Genomic DNA, 19205 nt, shown 5'->3' with positions numbered 1-19205 from the left:
GCGCGCACCGCCCCCGCCCGCCCGGCCCGCCGCCGCCTGGGCCCCCGCCTCCCGGGCGGATCAGGTTCCCGCACCGACGCCCGGCCTCCCCACTCCACTCGCACTGGCTGCTCTGCCCGCCTATCAAGCGGGCTTGGGGGGGCTGGGGCCCAAGCGGCTGCCGAGGGCCCGCGGAGTCCCGACACACGACCCAAGAGCCCCCTCTTCTCCCTGCGCCCCGGGGACTGCGACTGCAGAGAGTTGGCCCCTCCCCCTGGACGCCCGCTGAGGCCAGATGTGGGCGGATGTGGAGAACGGGCCGCAGCTTGAAGGCGGGCGCCTATGGGGGACCAGATTCCCTCCTTCACAGGGCATTGGGTTCCTTCAGCGGGATGTTTTATTTTTTTATTTACGCAGCCAAAGTTTTGTAGAGCCTGTCTCTTGCGCTTAGAGCCTGCAAGGGTTATGGGTGGGTGCAGTCTTCGCCTGAGGACTATGAACCCCGGGCACAGGGCACCTCCCAGTTCACTATTCTTTGCCTTGGGGGTACCTATCTTGCGCACCCCAGGGGTGGCAACTGGAGAATGAGATGGTGAACCAAGATCAGAAGAGCCAGGGACGTAGTTGAACCTTCATCCCACCCCAAGAAAGATTCTGAGCCCAGAGAGTAGACCTCAGCCTTTCCTGGGTGGAAAAAAGAGTTTGTACTATCTGGAGGAAGAACTCAGAGGTGGGGAAAAGGAGCGCTGCCGAGGGGCTCCCTCCAGCCGGGCCTAGTCTTTGTCCCGCCAGCAGGTCTTGCACTTCACCACTGGACAGATATGCTTAAACCTCACTGCCCACCGAGGATATAAGAGTGAGTCAGAGCAGCAACAGGCACTGGTCCCCAGGAAGGGCAGGCAGGGGCGAGGGGTGTTGGCAGCTCTGTAGTGTGGTCACCCCAAGGGTGACCTGTGAGTGTGTGAGTCCACCCTGAGGCTGGGCTGGTCCCTGGCCACTCCCCTCCCCAGCTGAACCCTATGAACCATCTCAGAGGTGCAGGGGATGCTAAGACCAGAGGTGGAGCCCAGATCTCCTAGGAGAAGCCTGGCTTTGGGGGTGCTCTGTAAATGGCTGGAATGGAATCCTTCCTTTTTAAGAAAAGTGGTCACTCCCTCCTTCATGCTTTGGATATTTTGAACTATTTTCAACCAAGTGAATTTGTGGACACGGGAACTGAAAAACCACAGCCATTTCAGAAGTGCACACACCCTCATCTGCCTGGGAGCCTGGGTTTCAGAAACGGGCCAGCACTACCGTTAATAGAATCCCAATGGCTTCCAAATCAGTTCATGGGTCTGCCTGGTAGTCTGGCCCCTTCTGGATCATCCCTCTGCGTCTGCCCCATTTGAGGGTTGGGGGATCCAGTCTCTAAGAAACTCAACCCAACAGCACAGTACCCTGGGAAGATGCCAGTCTCTGGGAAAGCCTCCAACCAGGACACAGCATTATTCTCCAGTGTTTTTATAAAAAGCACCTGGTGAGTATAGACACACCCATCTGATTGTTCTCCCCCAGAGCTGGCGTGAAGTTCTACCAGATTAGTACAGGGTTGGCTTAGTGTGCAGTATGTGTTCCTGTGCAAGCGGAGCTGAGCACACTTGTGCTTGTTTCCTGGGGGAGCCCAGTTAGGGTGCAGAACTGACCAAAATGCTGCTGATTGGAAATCCAAAGACAATATGGCTGTGGGGCCAGGATGGTGAACCAAGGTCAGAAAAGCCAGAGACATGGCTTAACCCTCATCCCCACCCCAAGAAAGATTCTAAGTGCAGAGAGCAGATCTCTCAGCCTTTGCTGGATGGAAAAAATAGTTCGCACTATCTGGAGGAAGAACTCAGAAGTGGGGAAAAGGAGCGCTGCCCAGGGGCTCCCTCCAGTCAGGCCCATTTTCTCCCAGTGCCAGAAAACGACTTGGCTCCAGAGCCCACGTCCCCCATCCCTATGCCTCTGGGGTCTCCCTTTGCCATAACCCCTTGGCCCACAACACCATAGAAACTGCCCATACACCCCCAGCTCCCTCGGGACAGTCAGCCTGGGCATGGCTACAGTCCCAGCAGGAGGTCCACCCCTGTACCTAGCCTGCTGTTCTAACTGTACATCACTCATTTCCTCCTCTTCGTCTGTGCTCAGAGGAGATGGGAAACAGTAGCGTGTTTCTCTTCCCATTGTAACTCTGCAAATTTAAGGATGACCCAGCTGCCACCTGGCCTCCTCTTTGAATTTAACCATCTTACCCCCCTTAGTCACCACACACACACACACACACACACACACACACACACACGCATGCATCCTTTGATCACTACTCTCACTGTGCCCCATCTGGGGCGCTGGGATTTTCATAAGGCCAAACAGCTAACCCCGTCTCCCACAGACTCAGGCTGGACAGTCACTAAGCAGATAAAATGAGCAGTTGCCAGGTAAGGAAAATGAGTTTAAAACTGACCAGAGAAAAGCCTTGTAGCAGTGCACCTGAACAAAGTCTCCAGAGCAGGCAGGACGGCTGGACGCCAAGGGGTTGCTGCCCACGAGTGCAGTGCAAGACCTGTAATGAGCTGGACAGTGCTCCCCAAATGATAAGCCCACAGGACCCTCAGAATGCGCTCCGACTGGGAATGAGTCTCCACAGGTACAATGAAAGCAAGGATTTCAAGAAGAAGTCATCCTGGATTAAGTGGGCCCTAAACCCAGTGACAAGCGTCCTTCGAAAAGAAGGTGCAGAGACAAAGAGAAAAAGGTCACATGAAATAGGAAGCAGAGCCGGCATGATGGAGACACAGCCAAGCATCCCCTGGAGACATCAGAAGCTTGCCAGACTAGAATGGTCCATCCCCTCCCATCTTCCAGGGGGAGCCGCTGGCCCCGCTGAGGCCATGGTTTCAGACTTCCGGCCCTCAGAACTGCCAGTGCACCTGGCCAGTGTGAAGCAGTTTTTACAGCAGCCATGGGACACTAACACAGACCCTGTAAAGGCTGATCACAGAGTTCAGTGTGTGGTCCAGCAAGAAGAGTCGCCATTACTGCCTCTCAGAATACACCCTCTGCTTCAGAGACACTTAGCCCACCATTCTTTATACTTTCAGAAACAGTTCTAGAAGTCTTCTTTTGTGAGTCTTGACTTATTAATATACCTTTGGATTGGTCTGGTCTTGTTTTGTTTTTGGAGACAGGATCTCGCTACATAATTCAGGCTGGCCTTGAATTGACTATGTAGCCAGGCTCACATCAGTCCTCCCGCCTCAGCCCCCAAAGTGCTGGATGGCAAGTGTGCATGACACACCTGGCCTTTCCTGAATCTTTAATTGCATTGTTGTGTCTCTCTTGATGTCTAAGCCAATTGAAAACATTTAACTTTCATGGTCATTTTGATCTGGGGGAAGAGCCTAAAGTCACACAGTGCCACATGTGCGACTAAGGTAGAGAGCACGCCGTCATGCTTTTATGGGCCTGCCTTTCTGTTGGATGGCACCAGCAGCAGGAATCCCCAGATGTAGGATGATGCCTTGTGAAGACTTTCATGAAAGAGGGCTTGCAGAACACCCTCCAAAAGTGGCAAAGCCGATGGGATAAGTGTGTTGGGGGGGGGGCTAATGGCACTGCATCTTGTACTGTAATAAATGTTTTTAATTGAAATAGTCACCATATGTGTTGAGTTACTCCGTTCGGTCAAGGACTTCCCATCTCTAAGAAGTCACCTGTCGTCAGTGCCTAGCTCTACTAGACAGATGTATGACCTGATTGATTGAGAGAGGAGGCCTTAGACTGCAAGTTTAGTAGAAAAGCTCAGGCAGAGTAGGAAAGAGGTGCAGCAGGAAGCCCTATCTAGGCCTTTCTGGAAAGGTGGGCAACCAGGCCCGAGGAGAGAGCCCCAGGTCCAGCATGGAAAAGAGGGTGGAGGAAAAGCTGGGTGGAAACAGCTGTGTGGCCTGTGCCTCGGTATCCATGACCCTGGGGCGGACGCACAGGTACAGCCCTCTGTGGAGAAGCTGAGCTGGCCGGGAAGCAACCAAGCAATACCTGGAAACAGGGAGGCCAGTGGCTCCGAGCCCACTGTACCTTTGGACAGGACACTCATCAGGAACAGGGTCTGTCTCCCCATAGACCAAGGCTTCTTCCAGATAGGACCATCTGGGCATCTCTGAGGGCAGAGGCTGGGATCCATCCGCAGCTTGGCTGGCCACAGCCCCTGGGCTCCTCAGCCCATCTGAGCATGGACGCCCTTGTCCACCTGGCGCCCACGTGGAATATGCGCAAGTCGCTCCTTCACGCTCTTTCGCTCACCTTCAACGTCCCAGCTGCTACCTCCCATGGGTCTGTAGTTCCTCCTTCAGTAGTTGGCTCTCCAGGGTTTAAACACTGGGGCCTAAAGGACAGCTCCTGGCACGCAGCTGTGGCCTGGTCCCTCAGGGGAAACTCCCCAAGTTCTAGATACCAGCGTGATCTCCGTGACACATGCAGTAGCCACCAATAGAGAGTTTCCACACATAGGCACAGGCTCAGACACACACAGTAGGTGTAACACTGTGCGCAGGAGCGCTTGGCGGGCTGGCCTGAGGCCCAGAGTGTGAACCCTGGCGCACACACACACAGTGCCCTGTTAGGTATCACCAGAAAACCAGGAGTTTTGTATATCTTTTTAAACTTTGTTTTTATTTTTTATAATTTATTTTTTCTAATTAAGCAATGCATTTTGTTGTGATAAAATATATACAAAGGAAATGCACTGAGGTTTTTTTTTTATTTTATTTTTTTTTCTTTTCAAAGTTTTATTGATAAACATATAGCAATGAGACAGTTTCAAATCAAAAAGTGGAATAAGTTTTTTTTTTTTTTTTTTTGCTCTAAATGCCCTCAGGGGTGGTTTGGCTGGCTGGTGTGTTGTGGGGATCGAACTACAGCAACCTGAGGCTGACAGCTTTGTGGAAGCAGCCACTTAAACAACTGAGCTAAGGCCAGGCCCCTGCACTGAGGTTTTTTTTAAAAAAATGTATTTAGTAGAGGGTCTACAGGATCAGACTACATAGATCGGACTCATAGTGGTCTTCCTGTTTGCAGCCTCCCAAGCGCTGCAATTATAGACGCACACTACCATGCCCAATCTCAATTGCCGTCTCAGCGTGCCCCAGGGGCAGGGCCAGCATGGCATGGGGATCAAGCCCCAGTCCCTGCATCTGCCTAAGCAGATGCTTTAATCTGCTGAGCTATCTGGCCAGCCCTGGAAATGTACTGTTTTAAGCATGTATTAATCAATGCCCCGCTCAGTGACCTTAAGTACAGACACACTTATGGGGAACTATCCCCTCTCCAGAGTTGCCGTCATCTTCCTCCAGCGGAATTCCATGCCCATTGCCCAGTAACTCCCTGATCTCCCTGATCTCCCTTCTCCCCAGCTCCTGGCAATCCCCATTCTACTTTCAGTCTCTGAATATGACAACTCTCAAAACTTTACCTAACAGTTGTTCTGTTATGATTGACTTATTTCCCTGAGCACAATGTCAAGGCCCATCAGTGTTGTAGGGAGAAGCGTCATCATTTCCTTCTCCCTATGGGCTAGGTAGCTAGGCTTGGTGGCACACACCTGTAATGGGCCACACACCCGCTGGGAGGCTGACGCCAGAGGATCGCAAGTTCAAGTCCAGCCTTTGCAACTGAGCAAGTTAATAAGTCTTTGTCTCAAGACAAATACTAAAAAATGGGCTGGAGGTGTAGCTCACTATGAAGACCCTGGTTCAGTCCCTAGTATCTCACACCCATACACACACCCATAAACACCTACAAAGACTGGGTAATACTCTGCAATGAGGACATACCACACCTTGTCTCTCTACCCATTACTCTGCGGACATCAGCCTTGCTCCAGCCCGCTGGGTGTTATGCTGTGGTGAGCTTGGATGTACACACGTTTGCTTCAGTCCTTGCTTTTCATTTTTTGAGTATATACCCAGAGGTGTCACCACTGGCTCATATGGTAATTCCACATAATTTAATTTTAAATAGTAACTTATACCTAATTTATTTTACTACATTTATATAATTATATGTGTACAACTTAAAATAATTTCCCATTATATGCATTATATATAATTTAATTTGCACACTGTCTATGTTTAACAACCGGCTCACCAGCACCTTCCCAATGCACTCCTCTCCCGTCCTGCCTGATCCTTGCCCCACCTCCAACTTTCCCACACCAGCCCTTCCAGCCAGGCCTCCAAGGTTAGATCCAATGATGGCACTTCACTGGGCCTCACCAGTGCCAGCCTCTGCCCAGCCCCTTGCCCACCAGCCTCCCTCCTCCTGACCAAGCACCTCTGCGCCCAGCCTGGGAGGCTTTCCCTGGGTCTTCCCCCTGCTGGCACCCAGTCTGTCATCTCTTAAGTATCAGAAGGACCATCCAGGTGACCCCTCCATACACTCGCTGCCTCAGCCCTAGGCACACAGCAGGGGTTGCCCTGTGTACCATTCAGTCCTAATAGGAGAGTGCAGTTTGAGAGATAGCAGGGTCATGGGAACTCTGGGTAGGGAATCAATCCAAAGGGGCACAGGGGACATTGGGAACTCACAGACTCTTTGCATACCTTCTGGCCACCTTGCCGCAAGGCTCAGGATCCCAGGCAGGGAGCTGTCTGCCTGTGGGCCAGGAGCACCCACCGAGCTTTTGACCACTGAATGTCCTGTCCGCTGCCAGATTCTTGGCAGTATTCAAGATTGGATCCAGGGCCTTTGCACTGAGCTACACCCTGTCCTTCCTGATTTTTCATTTTGAGCAAGACTTCAGTGAGCCACTAAATTGCCTTGGCTGGGCACTAACCTCTGCTCCTCCTGCCTCAGAACTCCTCAAGTGCTAAGATTAAAAGTATGCCTGCTAGCTGCCAGATTTTGAATCTTCTGAGATTCAAAATTTGTGCATCCCATGTGGGGACAGCTGACGTTTCTCCATCAATCAGGCTACAAGGTCCATCACACCATATGACCCCAGCTTCAAGGCAGCTCAAAAGTTTCTCTACAAGGGAGCACGTGACTGACCTGCTCCCCAACTTCCCATTACCACCCGGCCTGCCTCGTGCATGGCGTTTACGGCAAGCTCTGACCACAGCACCCGGGTGCTTATCTCCCAGGCAGGGGACTTTTCAAACAAAGCATTCGTCTTCTAATTGCAGGCTTTTGAGTCATCCAAGGGGCTCCTGGCCAAGGAGCCACCCAACACTGCTCCCAGCTCCATGGCTCCAGCACCTGCTCTGAGCTCCCCACTCTGAGACAGCGCTGCTCGGGCAGATCAGCCTGGCGTTCCCGGTGCTACTGTCTGAGAGGACGCCAAAGACTTCCTGTCCTCAGTTTCACTGGGAAACTTTACAAGTTATGGTGATCAAAAACCTGGGAGCAAGGGCTGCTCACACAGGAGGTGGAAGATCGGGTGGAACTGTCCTTACCCACTGAACCCCGGCTCCTGGCTTCTAGCGCCACCTGTTAATCTGCAGGCTCAGTGAGCTTTGACTGAGGGTCTCCAATGTCTGAGCTGCCCTCAGGGCTGGCTTTGGAAAGGAAAGACTCATACGTGAGAAGGAGGAGGGACACACTCCCACGTGCCCATGCTCTTTCCCTGGCCCTTCTCTACCCTGGGCTTCCAAGGTGCAGGTTTGGAGTGAGCCAAAGCCCCCAGCATCCTAGCAACCAACTGGGGCTGGAGGTGCAGGGATGGGGGGGGCTCAGCAGCCAGCAAACCCCGCGGGATCGAGATGCAGCTTCTGACACCCCCAGTCTTGCACTTCCACAAGGCCACCCAAGGGACCCAGAGGAGTGGCCAGTTTGGTACTGACCCAACATCAAGGCGGCCTGTGACAGGGCAGGGTCATGCTTGCCCCTCTGCCCGAGAGGATGGGCTGTCCCCAGGGACTCTCAGGGTCCTGACCACCCCACCAGCTTTCTCAAGCGGGAGCCCTGCTCAGCAGGGTCTGAGGGCAGAGGCAGCTTGCCACTGCCAGTGTGGGGATGAGGGCTGAGTCACCAGCCTGCCCCAGTTCCACGTCAGCAGGAACAACAGGGATCTGAGCAGAGAAGAAAGCACTTATTTTTAAAGCCACCACTGTGACCCAGGCAACATCATCCCCAGGGATCGCTCCTCCCTGCCTGCCATCTGTGGGCTGTGGCCCCAGACTCTGACAATGACCTTGCCCACCCTGCTGCAGTGACCCTGCAGGTGGAAGGTGAAAGGGTAGAGGCTGGGAGCAGGGGTCAGGCAATGGGGTGGGGCAGGGAGCTGAGGCCCTCCCTCCCTCCTCCTTCTCTTCCTCCTTCCCTCCGTCTGCTCCTCTTGGAGGGTCTGTAGGACTGGTCTGCCACCCGCAACCCTACTGGAGCCCACCTTCATTACCTGCTTCCTAAGTGCCCACCCGCCCTACCCTTGCACACTTCCAGTGGCCGGAGCTCAGTTCTTACCCAGACCCCTTACGCTGTCTTCGGTCAGCTTGTTTAAAGAAACAGAGAAAGAGGAGGCAGATGAGAGGCAGAGCACTTGTAGCATGCTGAAGGCCCCAAGCTCTATGCCTAGTAGCACAAGCTAATCAATGAGTTGGGGGTGGGGGTATGGAAGGGGAGAGAGATGGGAGGAGAGAAAAAGAAAGGGGGCAGCCTGGAGGTCACTCTTAACATGGAACAGGCATCCCCTTCATTCTTTCCAGAAGATCAGGGGGAGATGATGCGAGGTTGTGGATCCCTGGCAGCTCGTTCTGGGGACCTGGAATTTGGGGCATCAGCCCGCAGTTTGGAGGAGACAAGGGCATCAACATCCACAGCAGAAACATTATCATTTCTGCATCCCTGGCAAAGATGTGAACTGGACCGTGGGGACCTGCCAGGGACAGCACAGGGTTGGCCTGGAGCCTGGAGAACAAGAGCCTTTCCATCCCATGGTCCCATGAGGACAGCGCTCTGGGTGCCAGCAGCCTGGCCTGACAGCTGGGGACTTCCCAGCAGTGTGAGGTGTGAGGTGTGAGGTGAGAGGGTAGGAGTTGTGAGCACAGCAGGGCACCCCTCCCTCCTTGGCCAGCAACCCCAGAACCCTGGGTGCTCTGGAACTTTCCTCACAGGGCAGATCCATGGTCTGAGAGAGGAGATGCCTGGTGCCTCTGTCCATCTCTGCAAGGCTCCAGTGACCTCAACAGAAGCCACAGGTAGTTAGAGGTCACACTGTGACCTGGAAGATTGCCAAGCTCTGGCTTCTTCTTCTCCTCCTCTTCTCACTTTCACCAACCATCTCTGGCTGTATGTCGGCACCTCTATGGGGGCCTAAAGAAGAAAGAGGCAGGGTGGTGCACATCTGTAATGCCAGCGATCTGGGACACTGAGGCAGGAGGATGTAGCACTACAACCCATTTTGGGCAATTTACTGACTTAGTGAGACCCTGGCTCAAAATTAAAAATAAAAGGGCTGGGGATATAGCTCAGTGTGAAGGTCCTGTATTCAATCCCCAGTACCAGAACGAAGGAAAGAAGAAAATGAGGGGAGGAGAGAGGAATGAAGGGAAGGAGAAGAAAGTGCTGGGCTCTGCCTAGTTCCGTCAGAAGGGCACCTATGGGTGTCCATGTGGACTGGATTTCTCTACCCCTTTTCCAATCCATGGTGAACCAAACAGAGGCTGTCACCCAGATGTGACCTGTGCCCCTCGGTGACTTCATAAGAGAGGGTGCCAGCTCTCACTACCTTAGAGGCAGCCCAGGACCTGGCCGCCACCTCAGGAACAGAATGCTCCCCGTAGGAGGAGGCAGGGGGAACGGCTGCTGGCTGGCCCTCCAGACAATCTGGCACAGACAGCCAAATCAACCCAAATGAACCATTTGTCCCTGGTGTGAAGTGGCCTCAGGGACAGAGGGGATTGCTATTAACACTCAGCCTCGTGTTCTGTCACACACCCCCAGCATGAGTCACTGGCCAGATGACTCTGCTGGGACCAGGGCCCTTTCCCAGTGCTTGGCAGCTTGGACCAGGCCACAGGAGGGGGCAGGGACATGCACAAAGGACAGCCAGAGGGCCCAGGCCCCTCATGGATGCTACAGCATCTGCACCCACGGACGCAGAGGCTACTTTTTCAGTACAAAGATTAAATCCAGGCCCTTAACATTGCACTACCTCCCATGGCTGTATTTTAATTTTTTCCTTTGTGACAAGGTCTCATCAAGTTACCTAGACTGGGCTTGAACTTGTCATCTTTCTGCCTCAGCTTCCCAGGGTGCTGAGATTGCACCGTCACTACGTCTGCTAGCGAGGACTCTTACAGTTGCTTCTCAGGTTGAGGACGGACTGTCTCACAGGTGAGTCTGGCAAGCAGGGTGCAGAAGAGGCAACAGAACCCGGAAGCGAGCCCAGGAGGACGCCGGAAGACAGGCTCAAGGATTCCGGGAGGCTACCTGTCACCCGCCCATGAGTGCCAAGTCCTCGGGCTGCACTGGGCAGGGACAGATCCTGAGGGCTCTGACTGTTTGCAGTTAGGCCTCCTGCTGTCCCCTCCCCAGGGTCTTGGGCCTCCCAAGGCCAATGTCAGGAGGCCTTTCTATGGTGCAGAACTGCCCTGTCCATCACTTCCCTGCTCAGTGGCTTGCCACACTCATGAGGCACAGCAGGCCCTCCCACCACATAGATCCACTTACCCTCCCTGGCTTTTCCCACCTCTCCTGCAGAGCTGTTCCCAGCCCCCAGGGAGCCAGGTGCCACTGCTCCTCCTCTGGCCTGCCCTCTGCCAGCAGATTTTACCCCACTTCCTTCCGGGCTCATTTTCATGCAGGTCTCAGCACAGGTACCTCCCTGGAGCCCTCCACAGAGCAACGATCCTCCGGCCCTGCCTCAGTTTCCCCAATCCTCCCCCACTTCCAGCAGTCTCAGAACTGACAGCCCATCTGGCATCTGGGAAACTCGGGAAGTGCAGGATGAACCGTGCCAAACAGGAAACCTTTGCAAAGCGGGAGCTCTGCAGACACACAGCAGTGTCATCAACTCGGAAAGAGGACAACTCTGTGCCCGGCACTCTCATCGTCCTGTCTGGCCCAGCGCCACCTCTGACTCGGCCGGGCATGGGCAGCAGGAGCCAGGAGTGGGCTTAGGTGGGTACGGAAATGGCAAGGAGCCAAAATGAATGACAGCATCCTCCGCATGCACAGAGCACCCAGCAGAGGTGGGTGGCATGAGTGACACCCTCCTGGCCTAGGCGTCCTGCAGGCCAGATGGGCCTACTCACTGCACAGCTGTTCCCCAGCAGGAAGAAATTCCTCACTTTCAGGCACAGGGTGGGGACATTCCCAGACAGGGCCTTGTCTCCACTGGTGGCAGGGACCACAGAGACTGGATCTCAGTAGCTTGTCCCACCCACTTGGCCACAGACCTGGCAGTGGGCCTGTCACCTCTGCCCTGTGGGCACAAGTCTGAAGTGGCATAGCCAAAGGGCAAAGAACCTTCCCAGTCCACTAAGCTGTTCCCTGAGCTAGACAAAGACCTGCGCACAGAGCCGAGCAGAGCCTTTAATGTATGGACACTCTTCCAGGAGGGTACCGATGACATTCTAGGCCCATACCTAGGTACCTGGGAGAAGGAAACCGACAGAGCCACACTGGGGGCTTGTAAAGGCCAGCAATGACCACTTGATTATGGAAAATCTAGAAGATTTATCTAGGGAAAAACCAGCTTTGTCCAGTTGGGAGACTAAAACATCACAGCACACAAAAGGTAATCAAAATATATAGTGAATGTCTAAATTAAAAAAATAAATAATTTCAGTAAAAGACACACTCAGTTAATGTCCCTCAAAATACACCCCACCCCTAAAACCCTATTCCGATTGTTCTTGCCACTTTATGAAGTAGTCCTGGAAATCCTCTCTCGTATCTTTACAAGCTGTGCCCAGAGCTACAGTTAAGGCTGCTGCTGAGGGCCATCAAATGGAAAAGAAAGCTCGTGAGGACATGACAGCGTCATCAGCCGCCTTATCCAGCACATCTGACACAGGGGGACTTCTGGCTTTTCTCCAAAGTCAAAATGATGGTGAAAGGTAAACACTGTGAATTGCTATTTTGAATCAGGATGTCACGGCGGCCACAACATCACAGCTCAGTTACACAATAGAAGGCTTCCAGAACTGCTACAGGAAGTGGCAAGAACGCTGGGATGTCTGAGAGAAGGGGAAGTAAGTTAGATGGACTAATGACAATGTGTATCTTACTGTAGTAAAATGTTTACAATTTAAACATTCACTGGATTGTTATCACACCTCATATGTCCCCATTCTATACAACCTGTCACCCTGTTACTTTCCAAATGCCCATCTTCTTTTCCTTTTGGTCAGCCAAGCTGAAGTCACATGGATGCTGAGGAACAGCAGCCCTTGTCAATCCTGTGGGTCTTCTCCTTCTCCTTTTTTTTTTTTTTTTTTTTTGTGCAGAACCAGGGATTGAACTCAGGCCCTTGCGCTTGCCAGGGAAGTGCTTATTCCACTGAGCTAGCTCCCTGGTCCCCCTGTGGGTCTTCTGAACCTACCTATTCATCACTATCTTCTCCGTTTTGAGCCAGAGGAATGTGTTCAGACTGATAACCATCCAGTGTGCTATAAGTGGGAACAATGCCTATGGCCAATAGGGTGCAGTGGCAGGCTAAAGCAATCAATTGCGTACTGCAATGATGGGGACACATTTCTGAGGTCATCATGGTTGACTAGTGATGTCTGTACCAGCCTCGGGATGGGATGCTAGCCATTCCTGACCAGAAGACAGTTTCCTTGTTCCTCAGGATCAATACAAATACCATCTTTTTATGAACTCTTAGTGCTACAGACTGCTTCAGTTCTGCACATACAAAGGAAGCTATTGGACTATGTGTGGTACCAGATCAGGTACAGGCCTCAGTATCTGATCCTCATTTTTTATAGATTTGGAAATATTAGTTGCATATACAACTGCTAAGCTAAAGAATATAATTCTTAGTCTCCCTTGCTGCTAGGAATGGCCATAAAATTAAGTTCTGGCCAGTAGGAGGGGAAGTGAAGAGTTTAACTTTTGACCAGGCCATCCTGTCCTGCTCAAGCACCTGTAGGCTTTGTTACGCAGCAACTAATATAGTTTGTGCCTGTTGTCCTGCCAATCTGCGAGTTACCGGAAAACAGCATAGCAATGAACATCAAGTAGGCGGGCATGGTGACGCATGCCCATAATCCCAGCATTCTCAGAGGCTTCGGATCACAAGTTCAAGCCCATCTGGGCAACTTAGCAAGACCCTCTCTCAAATAAAAATATGTAAAAGGCTGGAGATGTATCCAGTTCAAAGGCCCTGGGTTCAATTCCCAGTACCACCGGGGAAGCGGGGAGACGGAAAGAAAAAAGAAAAACAGAAAGAGAAAAGCAATGGTCTAACTTTAATAGAGAAAAAGCCAAAGAACAGCAAATGAAGAGTGCGCAAAATAGGCTAGAACTGCTCAGGGGCACCTCAGATCGTGAGGGGGAACCACACAGTGAGACGTGCAGGATAGCAAGGAGCCCATTTCAGGAATACAGCAGGCCCTTGCATGTCCTCAGTGCAAAGACCTCAGACCTCTGGGGACAGACCCTGCAGGCTCTCACTGGGCAGTGGGCCCTGGGGCCTGCCGCTCCCCTGGTGGACTTCCCACTGACCTTGCTGTGTACGAGGGCAGAAACCCGGATGGAAAGGCACCATCATAATGTGTGAAGTGTACGGCACAGGTAGGAGCTTGATGAGCGGCAGCTTTCAATCTAAAACATTTAGTTCCATTCTCTCATTTTATGTGTGAAGGCAGGGCCTACAAGGCAAAATGTTTTGCCAGGATTTGCACAGCTATTACCAACAGAGCCAGGACCAGAACTCAGGGTCCAAACCCTGTCACAGCACTCTGGCTGTGTGGACATAGTCCCAGGTGAATATAAGGATTAGGCAGTCAGTGAGAAAGTTTGAAAGCAAGACTGAAAAGTCTAATCAGGGTGACTCCAAGTGATTCTGAAATGCAGAAAAAAGAGAGAAGTCAGGTGGAAGGATGGAAGAAGGGACAGAGTGTAGTTCAGCATTAATGATAGATCCAGGCAGTAGGTATCACAAAGCTTTTAACTCTGCAGTATGTTTGCAAGTACAGAATACAGAGGGGAGCAAAGTAACAGGGAGGCACCATAGTTGCAGGCACAGCAGTGAGCTGGACAGGCATTGACCCGACCGGCCCGCCAGCGTGGCTGCGGCTTCTCAACGTGTCTCAAGGACAGAGCTCCACCCTCCTGCTCATCCCCTGAGCCCCTGGCCTGGAAGACCCCACAGCAGCAGATCCCGGTCTCCATCCTGCCCTCTGCTCCAGGGCTTGGCACTTGACAGGGTGTCAGCCCCTCCCTGGCAGCCCAGCCTGGCCACCCAGCCTGCACTTGAGGATGTCTGGTCTAGCAGCCCCCTTTATCAATCTCCTAGCAACCTCAAAAGCATCCTGAGTCATAGGAGTGGTGGCGCACACCTGTAATCCCAGCACTCAGGAGGCTGAGGCAGGAGGTTTGCTGCAAGTTCAAGGCCAGGCTGGGCTACAAAATGAGCTCAAGGCAGAGTAAGACTCTGTCTCGAGTAATAATAATAATTAGTAGTAGTACCATTATTTAGACCACCAGCACCTGTCTCAGTGCTTCCTCTACATGGTGCCTCCCCCAGTCCCACTAATACCATCCTGATGGCCTGAGTAATCCACGCCCCCTCTTGGGGGGTGCCTCGGAAGGCTGCAGTGCCCCCAAGTAGGGTCCTCTTTACTGGGCCTGGGACCCTACCTAGAGGGCAACAAAGAGATAGGAGGATCAAGGGGATTAGGAGGGGGCAAAGACAGAGGAGGGGAAACAGGAGTAAGAGGAAAGGTAGGATGGGAGCAGTCCATTTCTGGGCCCACCACGTGTGTTATGTCATTCTAAGTACCTTCTTTCTGTCCCCTCGCATTCTCTGGCTTGTTCTCTAAGGCAGCTTCCTGGTTCCTTCCCCCCACCACAAGAAGCAGAAGTGCAAAGAGGGTCAGAGCTGCCCGAGATCCCTGAGAGTAAGTGGGGTTGCTGGGACTCGACCCCACCTATCACAATGAACCAAAAGGGTTTGCACTGTTGAAGGCACACCCAGAACCCCACTGGGCCTCTCAAGCTGGGAGGAAGGCACACAGGGTGAGTTGCAAGGGAGGTGTCAAGGTATCCTGCATGACTTGTGAGGCACCCACGAGACAGCTGTAGCTCAGAAGGATGGGTGAGGCCAAAGCACCCCACAGCTGCCCCCATGAGACCTGGTAAGAGCTGAGCTTGGTCACCCGAGACAAAGGTCCCCGCCCCCAGCACATACATGTAGTCTAGGAATGCTCTGGTCAGCTAGGAAGAAAGCACACTGCATAACTGGACACTTCACATGTGCTTTTCTTCAGGGGCTGGAAACCCAGGACCCTACCTGGGAGGGAGGAAGAACCAGCTACTCTAACCCCTCTTCTCACTCTGGTCAGTGCTGCCTTTGGGCCCTTCTGTCGAGGAGGCACCAGCACACTCGGACCCACATCCCCCTCAGGGTCTCCGCACACAGCCACAAGACACAGCCAGGCAAGCACATGTCACCCAGTGCTGGGGCAGAAGCTTGCAGGACCCAGGGGCTGGCGGGGAGGGGAGGGGATGTCCGCACAAGCCCTTCACACACATGCAGCTGACTCCCCCGCCATCTGGGTGCCACGCGGCTGGCTAGCAGCGGGGTGCTGGTAATCCCCAGCTGCTTCTCAGCCTGCAGAGACACCATCGGAGGTGGGATGGAGAGCCGTCATTTTTGAGGTCACATACTCACAAAGGAGCTTCTGAGCCACAGGATGGAGACAGACGGTGGGCGAAGCCACTACCTCTCAGTCCCACGGGTCCACAGGGCAGCACACAGCCATCGCCAGGCATTTTTATCAAACAGTGAACTAAGTGGCACAAAGAAAACACTCCAATCCTTCCTGGCCTGATCCATCCGAAAAGCCTGGCCTTTTGGAGGTACATGGAGCCAGACAAGCTGGCAGCTGGCAGATCCTGCGTGTGAGGTGCAACATCCCTGCACCCCAGGTTCCCTGTGCCTGCCACACACACCCATCTTGGCAAGACAGTGTCTGTAGGACACTGGGCCTGGGTCAAGGAGGTAGGCAGCTCACAGGAGCTGGGATCAACTTTCCCTAACAAGTGTGGGAGGGAAGACACCAAACATTTGCTGTCAGTGGAAATGTCCAAGCAAAGATTTGTCCGTGCCCACTGCAAGGGGCAGGAGAGGGGCAGGAGAGGGGCAGGAGGGCCAGCAGGCCCTGCAGCTGCTTCTCTCTATGATCCCTGCACTGGGGGGACATGCTCTGTTCACATGTTGCCTCCTCCCAACAGCTGCTGGCAGCTGACACTCCCAAGAAGGCTTATGGGCCCCTGACAACCACAAAGTGGCGGTGGCAAGGCCCAGGGGAAGACAGGAGAACCTGACCAGGGACCTCCAAGGAGCGAAGAGCCTTTCAGTCTTCTTTTCAGCTCGAAAAGGGGCTCCAGGCCAGGCAGGAGCATTTGGGGGAAAACGAGTTCCTGGAAGCTGAGTCATATCAGGCACCTGCTGCTTATGCCGCTGAGCTATCTCCCGGCCCGGCTGAGGCACACCATAGGGAAGAGGTTGCTAGAACTTTCACTGGTGCCTACTGCTTCATAGCAGAGGGAGGACAGCAAGTGTGGAGTATGTGAGCGTGTGTGTGTGAGCGTGTGTGTGAGCGTGAGTGTGAGTGTGTGTGTGTGTGCGTGCACGGGTGTATAAGGGAAGGTCAGACAGGCTTGGGTGGCTCCTTTACTGCTCAAGGCTGTATTTCCTCATGGTTAAATTGAGAATAACAGTGCCCGCTTCCAAGGATCATCATGAAACGAAAGTGCATTTGTATTTTATAAAGTGCTGAGAACAGCGTCCAGTACAAAACAGAAACTGCAGGTTTACATAAGTAAAAAAATAAGACACACACATACAGCAGGGCTGGCCACGCCGTAAGGCTGGCTTCAGCAGCAGGGCTCTGACGTCTGTCCGACGGCATCCTCTTGATAGAAGGGGAGCAGCCGACCATGCAGCCCCATTCTAGGGTCGGGGCAGGGGTCTCTCAGCCCGCAGGAATTTGTCTTACAGCTCACCGCAACCCCAAATTCCTGTGTCTGTGCGCAGGCACGCACACACGCAAGCACGCACACACACACCACATGCAGGCATGTGTTCTTACGCATATTTAACCGTCTGTACACACTTCTCAAAGCAGACTGTCCAGGTGCTTAGCTTCCAAGTCTGGCCCAGGCTGAGCGGGTCAGGGGGCTGATGCTTCGTTTCCAGACGAACCAGGTGCCTCAAGGTTCTGGCCACCATGGCAACCAGGGGGAGCACAAGGAGGGGTGGCAGGATGAAGGCCTATCTCATCCCCTGCCCTTCAGATGAGGCGCCTGCCTGGCGGGGGCAACAGAGGGGGGAGGATCTGGGACAGTCAGGTCTTTAAACAATAGGGCACTTTGAACTTCAAGTGTGTGTAAAATAACAGATTCGGAGTTGGCAGGGTCCTCTGAAGTCCTTTTTTTTTTTTTTTAAACTATAGGTAATTTTATTGAATGATGAGTTTTTTTTTTTTAAAGGCTGAACTGATTTTTTTCCATAATTTTATTGATAAACAAATAGCAATGAGACAGTTTTAAATCAAATAGCTAGGACAGTTTCAATAACTAACATACTGCATACATTCTTCTTAGTGGTTAATTGCTGTACAACATGCAGACTTGATATCCTATTTACAAACACCACTAGAACAAATCATTCTATTCATTAACAGAATGTAACTATGTATCTATCCTAACCACTTTGAATACACAGATACAAAATGGACACTCATCTGTATACCCTTTTTTTGTTAAGTTCCGTTATTTGAATATTATAGGTGTGTCAACTCAGCAAACTATTCTAAAAGAGTGCAGTAGCCAATAATAGCATTGGGTCTTCTGGCAATGTCAGAAATTGTTGACCTGAGTCCCCTACAGCTCAACATAACAGCATGGCTTTCCTTCTTATATTTCATCTTCATACTTTTCTGCTGGATGGTTAAGACCAAGGTAAAGCAGGACCTGTGCAACAAGAGTTGTAGCTTTTGGGTCTGATAAGGTCAGTGAAATCCCCTCAGGATTTATCTTGAGATCCTGTACCTCAGATTGTAGAACCTTTGTCAGTGTCAGCCATGCGGATGAGTCACGGCCCTTGCTTGGCCAATGTGCTCTCTGTGAAAGCCTGAGAGAGTGTTTTCTCTCCATGTGACTCTCCTTAGGCACACTCTACATCGCTGATCACTTTCTTCTTTGGCCCCATAATCTCCTTGATCAGAAAATTTGGAACATTACCGAGTTACATGATGTTACAGTACAAGTTCTCATATGTCCTGAGTCTTAATTGACCTTAGAAGGTTAGGGTCAAAATGTTGGCTTTCCTTGCAGCCCTTCTTTTCCTCTAATTTTGGTCTGCAAACTTAGGTTGTTAACCATCCAGAAGACAAGCTTATTGTTATTATCATACAACTTAGGCTATTAGGCTTAACCTCACTGTCTGTCTGCATATCATGAAGTCCCTTTTACACATGATCCCTGAGCCGCCCCCAGTCCTTGCTTGGAACTTCTAGGCAAGGGGGACTTCCAACTTTGTGCAGTGTGCTGCTCCACCGCCATGAAGCAAAAAGTGAGAGAAAAACACCTTTCTGTAACAAGTCAAACTCCTCTCTCTAACACCTTTCAAGAATATGGTGCTGATTTAGGATTTGGGAGGAGTTCAAAATGAAGGCTCTGCTGCATGACAACCCCCAACTACTAGGGGACAGAAGTAGCTCCTCCGCGTCTTCATCCTGCGCTGAACCCACAGTCGGTCCCTGACTGACCCCAAGACCCTGGCCATACAAACCCCTCTTCTGGGGTCCCACTGGCCTTCTACATCCTCCCCTTAGACTGAGCCCTCGAGAATCCCCTCCGCAGAGGATTGGCTTGTGTGTCCCCTCAAAAAGGGACACATTCTAGTCCTTACTCCAGTACCTACAAGTGAGGCTTATTTGAGAGTACGGTCTCTTTTTTCCTTTTTCCTTTGTCCTCAGCTACATCGCTAGCCTTTATACTTTCAGACAGACTCTCACTAATTTGCCCAGGATGGG

The 19205-nt window shown here is 52.2% G+C and overlaps 1 protein-coding gene across 2 annotated transcripts in view; it reads right to left on the bottom strand.

Moving 5' to 3' along the window:
- Sept9 (septin 9) overlaps positions 1–19205 on the bottom strand; it is a 170181-nt gene that overhangs the window by 94383 nt on the left and 56593 nt on the right. The window lies entirely within an intron of this gene.

Source organism: Octodon degus, unplaced genomic scaffold (assembly GCF_000260255.1).
Source record: "Octodon degus isolate 3935 unplaced genomic scaffold, OctDeg1.0 scaffold00033, whole genome shotgun sequence".
Taxonomy (NCBI): Eukaryota; Metazoa; Chordata; class Mammalia; order Rodentia; family Octodontidae; genus Octodon; species Octodon degus.
Note: the sequence above shows the minus strand (reverse complement) of the source record. Positions and strands in the feature narration are given on the sequence as shown.